This window comes from Arvicola amphibius, chromosome 10 (assembly GCF_903992535.2).
Source record: "Arvicola amphibius chromosome 10, mArvAmp1.2, whole genome shotgun sequence".
NCBI lineage: Eukaryota > Metazoa > Chordata > Mammalia > Rodentia > Cricetidae > Arvicola > Arvicola amphibius.
In genome coordinates, this window is record NC_052056.1 from 68,875,022 (window position 1) to 68,888,872 (window position 13,851).

General features: G+C 40.5%; 1 protein-coding gene across 4 annotated transcripts in view; it reads right to left on the bottom strand.

Moving 5' to 3' along the window:
* LOC119824574 (LIM domain containing preferred translocation partner in lipoma) overlaps window positions 1-13,851 on the bottom strand; it is a 600,040-nt gene that overhangs the window by 327,757 nt on the left and 258,432 nt on the right. The gene's annotated exons all lie outside the window — the stretch shown is intronic.

The following is a 13,851-nucleotide window of genomic DNA, read 5'->3' on the forward strand; positions in this document are numbered from 1 at the left end:
GGCAGTGAATACTTCCGTGCTGAAAGAATCTCCCCAGACTATCCCATCCTGTTAGAGACAGGCCATCCCCAGTAGTGACCATCCAATACAGAAGGTTCCCTAACCGCTGAAGGCAGCCACAGTGTCTGAGGGGGTGTGTTTTCTCAACACAATGCACTGGGTAACTGAAAACATTTTGCCTCTGTTGATTCTGACTGTGAATGACCATTACCAATGACAATGTACTGAGAACTACCACAGTACAAATTCTGATTCTAGATTAACTGCCTGTCTATTTGTTTTCCCAACTAGACTAGGTAGGAGATAGCTAAAGATGGCTTCCTGGTTTTTTTTTTTAATAATTTATCATCAAATTATTACTATTTTACTGAGAATGTGTTTTCTAAGCTGCATGTAGATATTAGTAAACATTATTAAATATAAACTCAAATGAACTGTGAGTGAACACATACATTTTTGCTATAAACAAGCTTGGTCCTTTCCAATTATTGATGGAAGATGCAGCACAACTTCTATCTATGAGACTAGTATCAGGGATGAGAGGTCTTCTGTGGCCCTGGCAGCCAGGCAGGGAACATGCCAGTCTCAAAGGACCTGTCAAGTTTTGTTTTGCTGCTGCTGCTGTTGTTGATTTATGTCTTCCTGTTTGTTTACACCTTAAATTACTGAGAGTCTGCCAAGTGTAATGACCGAGTCCTGAACCCTAAATTACCATCTGGTCTGGGGGTATTTCAGCATCCAGGAGGGTTGCAACTATCTTCATTGCACTGGATTTTTCTTCCCTGACCAAAGATTCGAGAATAGACATTCATGAAATCTATAATCAGTAGGTATCCAGAAAGTTCTACAAATCCCCCAAGAATTTCTGGGAAAAGATCCTCATTCTGTAAGGTTGAAACTGTGATAGAACAGGGAATAGAGGTGAAGTACAACTCCCAAACATCACTGCTAGGGTTGTAGAAAAAAATCTGACTTTTATATCTTATTATTTGATTTTTTATTTTAAACTTTACTGTATAAAGAGTAGCAAAAAAGAATCATACACACACACACACACACACACACACACACACACACACACATCAAGATTTGCCAGCCCCACACTATACACTTCAATGAAGTTCTATGCAGTTAGAGCAGGAATGCAAAGTGGAAGTGGTGGAGCTCCATACTAGATCTTATACTTTCGCTGCTGAACATATTTTATACACTTATCTGGTGTCAGAGGGCCTTCTGTCTATGTGTTAATTTCATTGGTTAATGAATAAAGAAAACTGGTTTTGCCTATAGCATGGGAGGAAGAAGGCAGAGCTAGGGAGATGCCATGGAGCCACTGCCGGAGATAGACGTGCTAAAATTTTAGCCAGTAAGCCACTGCCATGTGGTAATACACAGATTAATAGAAATGGGTTAAATGAATATGTAAGAGTTAGCCAATAAGAAGCTAGAGCTAATGGGCCAAGCAGTAATTTAATAAATACAGTTCCTGTGTGATTATTTCAGGTCTAAGCTAGCCAGGTGCCCGGGAACCAACAAGTGGCCCTTTCTTCTTACACTTATGTACCACCAAAAATGAAAAGCCCATGAGAGAGTTAGAACCAGGAAATCAGCTTTATGTCCCCCTTTGCAACAACTCCTGTTACTTGCCTGCATTCAGTCTCTCCTTCTCCTCCTCCAATATTTAGCTTCTCTTCTTCTCTTTTCTCCTTATCATACTTCACTCAGATGTACCATTGTTTGCATGCTGTGCTAGTTGGGGTTGTTTTGCCAGCCTGACATAAAAGCCAGAGTATCCCGGGAAGAAGGAACGTCAATTGGGGGGGGGGGGGTGTCCACAGGATTGGCCAATAGGCATATCTGCAGAGCAATTTCTTAATTCATGATTGATTGATTGATTTGGGGTGGGGCAGTTTAGCCCACCATGGGCCATGCTGTCCCTTGGCAGGTTGTCATGGGATATTTAAGAAAGCAACCCGAGAGAACCAGGAGGAATAAGCAGTAAACAGCACTCCCACATGGCCTCTGCATCCGATCTGCCTCCAGGTTTCTTCCCTGCTTGAGTTCTTGCCCTGACTCCCTTCAGTGATGGACTTCGTTGTAGAGGTATAAGATGAAGCAACCATTTCTTTCCCAAGGTGCTTTTGATCATGATGTTTTAGCAAAGCGATAGAAAGCTAATACACACATAAGCATATATTATTGGTTTGGTTCTAAAAATAGGCATGCATTAATGAAGTAATAAGCATTGGAATCACCCATATATTGCCACCTACCTCAGGAACTAGAAGGGGCCAGTCTAGAATTCTTAAACTGGAATCTTTGCATTATGAAACCAAACACAGGTATTTTGCAAATCATCCTGGAGATTCTGATATGTATTCCCACTTAAGCATCGCTGATCAACGTGAACGACACTCAGAGATCACAAATGGAAAGAAACGATAAGTGAAACCCAATTCTCAACAGAATTGAGACTAAAAAAATGCATATTAGGATAGAAACTGAGTAAGTTCTACGTGTTATTAATTTGTATATGATAACTACTTGATTTAGGTAGGTTTACTTTGACTACATAAGATGCAAATATTTGGGTAAACTAAGTAATAAATATCCTTGACACAAGCTTTTGAATGTTTCTAAAGTCTTTTATTGTTTCAGAATAGCATGCTAAAATTCACTTTTAAATGATAAAAATTAAACTGTTAAGAAAATTTAAATTATAAAGACTGAATAACTGAATCATTTCAAGCTATTATATGGAAAATTTTGGTGCCAGTATGGTGAAGGGCCAAAGAGTGTAGAATATATATCTGACCCAAACTCTCCTGAGCTCAAAGCCCATATTTAAAATGGTCTATGGCAGATTTGGGGTGAGGAACTGAGATTTCTGGGAGAAATATGAAGAACAGACCCTACTTACAACTCCTGAAAGCTGAAAACCACTGGAGGGGGTCCCCAGTAGATGGCAGGAACTTGGAATAGGACTTCAAAAAAGCAGCCTAAATGCTGTTTACAGCACGGGGAGACTGGTAATCCACGCTCCCTAACCATAGGAGCAGAAATCCCACTAATCGCCATTTCTCCATTGTTCCTCTGTTTCATCAAAATGCAGACATGAATGTCCACATGACTAGGAGCCTTCTGCAGTTTCTCCAGTCTTCATCTTTAATGCACTTCAAGTTCTTCTTGCTGAGAAATTCTTGTTACTATTTATATAAAATGATGCCAACCATTACTCACTCTCCTTCAACCCTGCCATTTATTTCATCAAGCCTGAAGCTTAGCAAATGCATAAATGCTATAAAAATAATCAAATAGAGACACTCATTTCATTTCAAGGTGGTTGTTTTTTGGCATGCATTTCCCCCCACAGGAATACTGGAGCTGACAGGTACTTGCTCTAAAAATTTACTTCACCACCTGCTAGCTGAAATATTGCTTCCATGGATTTATATTGTATTAAAAGGTCAATGGCTGTTTAAGTCTTAAACAGTTTTAATCATTCTAAAAGTCTCTTAGCAGTAAGAAAGGAAGCTCAGAACAAACAGCAGCAGGGACTCTAATTAAAAGGGCCAATTCATCTAATTTTATTTGGGGTTAATTATTCAGGATTCACTCTTTGATGTGTAAGGAATAGCAATTAGTAATTTTAGTGATTTGAGAATCATTGGAGGTGTAATCAGTTAAAATGAGTGAGTGTTTACAACACAAGATGGTGAATTAGTCTCTCTCAGCTGGAGAACAGGAACATTCGTCGCTGGGAGATGAAGGCAGAGGATTTCCAACCCTAGTAAGAACAGTCACTTGAAAAATCAAACACATGTCAACAACCACCTAGCACCATTTCTCTGAGCCACACTAAGCTGCAGAAGGTTCCCCAAACTGTCTTCAACCAGGTCACTTTCCCTGTTCTCCCCAGCCATTTTCCTCTGTGCCTCACTGCCACCATGGTAACAATGAATGTGCACCACAAAGAAGAAACTCTAAATGTGTATGCCACTGACAAGCAATGCAGACGCGCTGATCCCGTTCCATGTTTCTGATCACTGTATCAGCTGAGCATCAACGACTGAATCTCTAGCCTGATACCCAAAATCTGACTCAGATACGCTGGCCACAGACCGGCTGACCTCATTCTATGCCTCTACTTTACTGTTCATTTTATCTCCATTTCTCCACATCACAAAGACTGAAAATGCCTAATTATTTTTGACCCAGCCATCTGCTCTGAATGCAAGGGAACCATACAAAATTACTTTCAATATTTTATTCATTTATTTACTATTCTTCATCTCTACTGCCATGTAAATATTATACTTAATGCATAGTTACCTCATATTTAGACTAAAGAAATGGTCCAAATGGTTCCCTTCTTCCCGAGCTAGTACTTTCCAAAGTAACATCTATACTTGCCAAAACAGAGTCTCCCGATGAAACCCTTAAGCATCGCCAAAACAATTCTAGAAGAGAGGGATTCTACTCCCAGATTTCATAACTTGGCAAAAAACCATAGTAAGAAAAATGAGCTGGTACTGGCAACAGGGAAAACATCCTCCAATGGATAGAATGGACAGTACGGACATAGGTCTCAGCCTTGGGGCAGACAGATCCTACAGCAATCAGGGTAGGGTCTGGGCAAATAGTAGAAGCCTCTGAGAAGCCTTGTTTGGGGTTCCTCAAGATCTGACAAGATCACATTCTGGATAGAAGGAATTCTGTAGAGAGATGAAGACTCTTTAACAATACAGAGGAGCTGACAAGCCCAGTGGGTATGGTCCAGCACCCAAATACACTGGCAGTTAGCATCTTTTAGATGTGAACAGTTTCTCTGGAAGTCAGAAGTTCCATGCACACTTCCTTTGGTTGGTCCATGACAGTGTATATTCATGGGTACACAATAACCGTACATGTGTATATAAATGTAAATGAACAGATCAGGGAAGTATCTGCTCCATGACTATGTATACAGGCATGGTTTGCAATTCCCTAGCGATGAGTGATGTGAAAAATTATCCTGTATATTTGTTGACCATTTGCTCATCTTCTTGAGAAATATTTAGTCATTTTATATGTTTTTAGTGGGTTATTCCTGTCGTTTTCTTGAGTGGTGATGAATTCTAAATATCAATCTCTTTCCAGATAAACAGCTGTAATGTTTCTTTCCTCATTTTTCTGGGTGTCTAGCTCTTCGCTTCATCGACTGTTCTTTGTTGTGCAGCCTTGATTCTGAGATTGTTTTAGTTTTTCAGTTTTACTTTTATTTCCTTTGCCTTGGGGGTTTTATTAAGGGAAAAAAAACTTTGCTTACACTAATGTGTTGAATTGTTTCGCATATGTTTTCTCTAGTAGTTTCACAGTTTTAAATGACATATTTAGATCCCTGACCCAATTTTATTTGATTTTTTTAATGTACAGTGAGAAATGGAGATCTAGTTTCCTGTGCTTGCACACACACACGGGCTCACACATAAACACATGTGCACACACACACACACACACACCACGCAACATATACTCGCACATGCACACACACACACACACACACACACACCTTTCTTGACATCACTTACTGAAGACATTGTCTTTTCTCCAATAGATGCTCTTCATGAATTGTGACAAGCATCAGAGGACTCTCTCCTCCACTCCCTTGGTCTATGGATCAGCTTTCCTATTGGTGTCTCTGCCATTGGGTCACCATAGCTTGGCAGAAAGTTTTGAAGCGAGGCACTGTCCACCTCCTATTCTGGTAATTCCATGAGAGTGTTTAGGATGTTTGTGGTGAAACATAAATTTTAGCCTTTTCTTCTGTTCTGTGTTTATTAAGACTGTCATTTGTATTTTGATGGGAATTATACTGAACTGAAGACTACTCAGTTGCCATAGTCATTTTGACAGTATTTAATTTTTCCAACCTATAAACCTTTAATATTTCATTTTGGTGAGGACTTATAAGTATCTTTCATTAAAGTTTTATGATTTTCTTTGCACATTTCACACATTTTCTTGCTTAAATATGTTCCTTGATGCGTTTAAATTTTGCATCCATATTGAGGAGGATGACTTCTCCCTTTACTCAGTCACTCTGGTGGTCTGCACAGTTGTGTCTTTCTGACTCGGGACCCGAAGAACCTGCTCACTCACACCTACCTATCAGCACCCCCCAGTCTGCTGGGCTTTTGTTTGTTTGGCTTTATTTGTTTATTTTTCATGTAGAAGCCCACGTTCTTCCTTAACATGCAGACCACACAATCCTCACTGATATCCTTAGCCACCCCAAAGACTTTTTCCACCAACTAATTCTCTACAACACATCTACAGCATTTAACATGGGTGCTATATGAAAAATATTGAGACATTCACCCCACTGCCCTGTGCCGTCCTTGACAGCAGCTAACATATGAGCTTCATAATCTATCCCAACAGCACCTCTTCTGATGATTTATACAACTGAGAGCAAAAAGACTTGAAAATTTTTTGCTGAGTGTGTACATGGATTCTTCTTTCTCCCCCTCCCCCAAGTTGAATCTCAGCCACCTAAGTTAGTCCTTAAAGAAACAACTTGAAAAAAGTGCAAAGATACTGGTCTAAAAATCTGTGGGAATGTGGGAGGGGAACAGAGAGACAAGACAAAAAGAGGAGAAGGCTGAGGGTCAGGTGTGGGAGAGGACACTGGTGCTTGACTCTATGGAAAGCCTCATCCGAGAGTTCGGGAACTGCCCCAGAAGAATGTGCAGTCATGGGCTTTCCCCGAGATCAAGTTTACACACCCATGCTTTCCCCAAAGAAGACTTTCTAAAGAGACCCGACCAAGCGTTCCTCATGCGTTGTTTTCTTTTGAACGCAACACAATGTTTTATCCATAGGGAGAAGGAGAAGGTGGGGATGAGAGAAAGAAAGAGAAAAAATGAAAACTAAACAAGAGGCCCAAGAGAAGAGCTCATGAGCCAGCTCTTCCAAAGGACATTGGATCTTTCGCCCCACGCTACTCTAGAAACCATACCCAATATCTAAACTTGGTCAAGTAGAAACTTGATAGAAAGTCCAAAATCCATTAGATGTTTATCATCCAATTGTCAAGACAGAATGAAGACATCAATAATTAGAAAATTCCCTGGGAAAAAATCAAGTTTTGCCCCAGGAAGGTACTCCTCCATTTCATTCACGTCGCCTTCCTCACTGAGACCCAGAGGTCCTGTGACGGAAAACAATCCCAAACGGCAGCGTCTGATGACGTATTCTGGGCACCAAAGTGCAGGCACCTTGCTATTTTAGCAGACTTGTTTCACCAGCCCAAAGCCATAATTTAGCTGAGTGAGGAATTCCTTCCTTCCTTTGACTTCATTTAGCCAGCGGCCTCGAGAGGTCTACCATTCCTTAGCACGATGGATTTATTGCACCCTTATACTCTTCCAACAGTAGTTGCGGTTCTCAGAGTGTCAAGTTCAGTGAGCTCAGCCTTGGCATTCAAGGGGTTCCCTGTGTCTCCTCCTTAAGAGAATTTGTCCCAGGTTCATTTGCCAAGGACATGGTAGCAGTTCCCTTCCTGGCACTTAAGTCTGAAAATATTACAGGGCTTCTGACAAAAAGATTCTCCCTGTCAGTTGAGGCCAGATATAAGTCCTACTGACACTTCTACAGATTAATGGGCACTAGGAAACATTATAAACCTACCAAATAATCAGGTTAGAAGGAAATTAGAATAGAATAAGAAAGTTCAACAGTCTAAGGTTCACAAACAATTTCTAGATGGACAAATGCCCAATTTTTGCTTTTACAAATAAAGCTTTATTGGAACACCGCCACAACCATTCAATTACTTATTATGTATGGCAACTTTCTCATTCCAATGGCAAAACTGAGTAAATACCACATACTCCTAAAAGTCTATATAAAGCACCTATGAGGACTTATAGAAAAGCTTTCTGATCTTGATCTTGTTCACAAACTCATTTTATATAAAAGAAAATTTAGATTCAGTACGGGTACACTTATTATCAAAAAGTCAAAAAAGTATTTTTAAAGCAAAATATCAGACATTCTGTACACAGACTGGGTAAACACTAGTTCTGACTGATCTCTCAGGGGATTCTATGTCCCTTTCAGATGGAGTTGTGTTGAGATAACTGTTTTAAGACATAATAAAACTTGAGAAATTCCTTTTCCAAAAGGAGAAGTAAGCAAACAAACAATTTCAGTGTAATGTGGCCTCTGGTAGTTTTCCATTGTTTCTATAGCAAATTACCACTTTAGAGTTTAAACTAATGGAAATTTCTGGTCTTAATGTTTTATGAACAAAAGTCTATCGTGCATACCAGGGAATTAAAATCAAAGTATCTACAAAAGTGCTTTATTTTATAAAATTTCTGCAGAGAACCTATTGTCTCACCATGCCCAGCTTCTAAAAGTGGCCCTCCTTCCTTGGAATATGGCTCCCTTCCTCCATCTTCAAAGCCAGCAAACACTCTTTAGATTTTCTCTCAGTCTTTATCCAACACCTCTTTGCTGCCTTGCACTGACTTCTAAGGAAATTCCTCTGAATTCTGGGCTCACCCTCAGACTGCTTAGCCATGTGCACTCATTTAAATTGCCATTTATGAATTCCCCTTTGCCATGTCATGAACTTACTCACAGGTTGCAATGATCAGGACCTGGCATCCTCCAACCAACCATTCCACTTGCCAGAGAGTGCCACGAACTAGGAGGCGGCACAGAGTATGAAAAGATGAGAGAGGAACGATTCCTTAGTACAGAGTGAGTGCCCTCCAGCTGGGGCATGGAGTGTCTGAAGCTCCCAGAACTTCCTAAGAAATCTTTCCTATTTCAGGATATTTTCTAAGTTTAGACATTACTTAAACACTCTATTTTGTCCATCCCACATTGTTCTTCTCTTTGTATCTCTATAATTTTCAGCTAAGACAATTCTTGACTCTACCTGTGGACTGCTTTTCTTTATCCCACTCCATCGATTTAAAAAGAAAAAGCTTCCAAAAATTTTTGAGGCTTCCCCAGAGGAGGATGGTCCATACCAGAGCCAAGGATCTGAGAGTTACTTTTTGGCTTCTAAGCAGAGGCTAAGGAACAAACCACGGGCAGAACCAGACCCAGCAAGTACACGTGAGATGATGAAAAGCCACTGTAACTGAATTCACACCTTCAGACATGCACACGCCTGACGCTAGGAGAGGCAGAGTTATCAGCCTGTGCTACTGTTAGGATATAGCTGGAAAATACTAAATGTCTGTTAGGAAAAACTATAGAGTTCCAGGGACACACAGGCAATAGTGTGTGGATACAGTGTAACTGCATCTGTTAAGGTCTGGACGCTTGAGAGTGAAACTGATCTAGAAAGTAGCTGGCTTGAGAAAGTGCAGAGTGCCACGTTTTCAAGTTGGGGCCGCAAGGCTACTCACAGGAATCCTGTAATGCAGATTACAGCTCTTTAAGTGTGAGGAACTTGCTTAATAGCTTTTAAAGACCCTTTCAACACTGATGGTTTATGACTCCATGACTCAAAAGAGGACAGTCAATTAACAGCCCAGAGACTCAGACTTGTTTTTAACTGGAGTAGCCAGAAAATAGCCCCTGATGTTATGGCAGGGCAGTTAGCTCAACTGCATGGAGGCACTCACTGAACGTTATACATAAAACATAATTCTCTAGGCAAGATCAGACAAACAGCAACCAGTAATGTGCACTGCCAATGACTGACCCCAGCATGCCCAGACCTCACGGCCATACTGGAAATAAGCTTCCTGTAGTTTTCTCCAAAGTGATATCCTGCCTGTCACTTGCCATCATTTTCCTGAAGCAGCTCAACTGTCTCAAGAGAAGAAAGAGGACTTTGGACCTTGGGAAATTCCCCCAGGAATCCCTGAACTGGCTTCATGGAAACAGTTTAGCCTTCATGCTCAGTGGTTACAGAAGGGTTTGGTGGGTAGAAAGGCATGAAGACGGGCGAGTCCTGGCTGACCTGGCCAAGAGCAAGGGAGCTGGGAGGGATGACGCAACGCGGCACCTGAAATGAAGGTGTACACATCTCCAGCCTTCACAATAAAACCCAAGGAAAATACCAAATTACCAAGACGGAAAATTCCCACCATGAGCAACGAGACTTAGCCAGAAGAGAAAAACAAGCTCCGCAGTCACAGGAGCCATATCCTCCTCCTAAGAAAACACACACATTCCCACGCAGAACCCTTTCCCTCTGAAAAGGTGCAGGAAATAGCTTGATGGAGACATTCTATTACCTAGACAAACCTGAACTGGATTATCTGTTTGCTTATTAGATTATGGCTTTAGGCTCATTGTTCCACGCTAAGAGCTCTTGACATGAGCCGACACACACATTCTTTGGGGCGAAAGCTTTTGTGGTTGTGTTTTACGGTGCTTAGGCTCCTGAAAAGACTTGTGAAAGCAGTCACGCCAGAGGATTAAATCCAGTCTCTGGGGCCACCTCATTAGGAGGGTCCAGTTTATTTCACACAGCCTTAAAGAGGACATGTGAGCTTTTTGCACCCAACATTAACTTATTCCCTGTGGAATTTCTCATAGGAACCCCCCCACCCACTGCTCTTAGTCACAACGAAAACACCAGATCCTAGGTGCCAATGAATGGAAATCAAAGCACAGTGCTCTGGAAATGAAATTCAACTACAGTTCGCTTCTTTTCTGTCCCCAAAGGGGAAAATACTGCCCAGGCATATCTGTCAAAACGTCATTCTTATGAAAATAAATACCAGAACATACCAACCACACCTTCTGATTCCATCCAACAACAACAACAATAACAACAACAACAAACCATCATGGCATTGATTTACATTCTACTTGGTTGACCTTTGCATTTTAATAGTCAAGGTTTTGCTTTTCGGCCTCAGATTGGATTTGAATTAGACGACACTGTAGAGTTCCAAGATTCTGATATACATGTCCCAACATTAAAGGGTCCACAGCGGTATTTTATCCCAAGCCAGCGGGGGGTATAAACAGGGGAAGAGCACATTTCTAGAAACAGCACTCCGAACAAGGAACTCAAACACCTGTGGCCTTTGTTTCTCTGATACTCTAGGTATTGAGCTGTGTGGCACTCTTCATCCTCTGAGTTATAAAACAAGACTAAGTGTCTGTGTCCATGTGTCGCTGACACTGAGAGCACAGATTTCTTTCATTTGTGTCTACGACCTGTGACACTTATGCAGCTCCATGTTTTACTGATTATCAATAAAGCAAATATTGCTTGCACTAAAGTTAGAGAAAGCTGTAAGGCACGGCTCACCACAATTTCCCCCTTTCTTGACACTGCCCTTTATGAAGTCATTTCTACTGACACTGGACAGTACAACCTTTTGAAACACTGGAATATTCTGAACAGCCCAAGCATTTGCTGACTGATATTCATCGCCTGAAATACAAAAAGTGGGTAAAACTAATTCTTAAATTGTATTAATCTTAACTAATATAAATTAAAATTCAGAAGCATATGAATGGCAACTGCCATATTGGAGTTCAGGATTTATCCCTGCTACGTACATAGGGTGGTGTATTCCATTTCCCAAGGATCACAATAAGTGTCAAGAAAGTATAGAATCTAACTTTCTCTTTCAAAATTACAACATAAAATAGAATGTAGAAAAAAAGTCCAAGACATGAGCATATTCTAGACTTTCTTTTCATTCCAATGAAGCTATGCCAACAGGGAAAGTCATCAGGACTTACTTTCCCTAAAAACCTCAATTCAGATATTGTACTAAAGGCAAGAGAAGGACAGGAACTAAAACAGCAACATAGTACACAGAGAAACATTGTTGAAATATGTATATAGCAATGCTATGGAAAGCCCCAAGTACTGATGCTAGCTAGCCCTGTCATGGAGGTTTCATGAAGACATTCTGATAAGCAACTGGCCCAAAGGCTGGTCTGGCTTCTCAGGAGAGTTTACAATAGATCAGGCAATGGCAAACACTTCACAGTCTGCATTGGGGATGAGCAGAGGTGGAGAAGGAGAAGCAGAGGTGTTAAGCAGCATTGTTTACACTTGAGCACAGACAGGGCCATGCAGTGAACACCAAGGAGGCAAGCAAGCAGCACCATGAGGGAAGGCAGAAAGTGGAGTCCTCTTTCCTAGTAAAGAAACTGCAGAGATGGCGAAGAAGGCATAAAGTGAGAGGGGAGGAGCTACACAGGAAGAGTAGGTATGAGTTGAGCAAACATACAGCACACACACAGTGAGAGAGCCTACAAGAATTAGAGAGGAAACGTAAGAGAGAGTGCATTTGAGAATCAGTTGCAATCTTCACCCTTCACCAACAGTTAATAAACTAAAAACAAACTGGAGTGAATTTTATTTTACTTGCAAATTACAATTAAAAGACACTCCAAATGTAAAGATAAAACTAATATATATGTACATAAAATACACATGCTCATATATGCTAACATAATCTGTCTCTCCCCCTCCCATCTATCTCCTTCCCTCCCCACACATCTGAATCAAAACGAATTATGTGTGTGAGGTAAGAGAACAAGGTAGCAAGGGCAATGGAGTAGGGAGAAAAATCCCAAACAAGGCGCTAAGTAGCTTTGTTAGATCACTTCAAATCTGTATTTCACTTCCCCATCTGAACAATGAGAATGCAGACATTACCAATACTAAGATGCAATGTTTATAAAAAATCCTGCACAGTGCTAACTGTACATACCAACTATGTAATTGTTTTATGAAAATGGAAAAGTTGACTTATTAATAATTCAAGAAAAAGCATCCCATAAAATTAACAGATTAAGATTACTATGAGCATATGGCTAGAAAAGCTTATTATGTTCTGATAGAATTATAAATTGGTGACTTTGGTGTAAGAACTTAGGAAAATGAATCCAATTACCTTAAAATGTATTAGATTACTTGACGATTCCACATATGAAAATCAGTTTGTACTACTGTGCGGAAAAGAATAAAGGGGTACGGTAGATGGAAAAGAGGGTGATGAACCCCAAGACTCTAGTAACAAGAATCCAGAAACAACCTAAATTTACAAGTCAAAACACTGATCACATGACTTTTCAACTTCTACCCCTAACACCTTCATGTTATGTTTCAGACTAAAATATAGAAAGCTACTGAAAGCACAGCTATTTAAACCCGACACATACAAACAAATGTAAATGATGAATTAAAAAGGCTTGATAATGCTACATGGTTCTTTTCAATTAAAGCATGAAACTGTCAAAACTAATACAAACTGTAATATATCCCAATCCCAGCCTCCTTGTGGGAAGAAACCAGTCCAAGTGAGGGATGAATTTCTAGGTTTGCTCAATCTGGAGAAACCATGAGTGACCCATGCACTTACCATATATGAATTATCCTACATGTAAGGCTACCATGTTTAAAAGAACCATCACAATTTATTCATCGTTCTATAAACAGAACTGATGTAGGAGTGTTTCTATCTATCTGTTGTTTCATTGGTTAATTAATAAAGAAACTGATTGGCCTGTTAGGTCAGAGCATAGGTGGGTGGAGTAGACAGAGAAGAATGCTGGGAAGAAGGGAAGTGAGGCAGATGCCATGGCTTTCCTCTCCGAGATGGATGCAGGCTAGAATCTTCCCGGTAAGCCACCCCTCGTGGTGCTACATAGATTACTAAATATGGGTTAAAGCAAGATAAGAGAGTTAGCCAGTAAGAGGCTAGAGCTAATGGGCCAACCACTGTTTAAAAGAATACAATTTGCGTGTTGTTATTTCCAGTGTAAAGCTAGCCTAGTGGGTGCTGGGCAGGACGAAAAGCAGGCCTGCTCGTCTCATCACTACACAGAACCTATCTTATATTTGTGTTAATTCTCTTTTAGAGG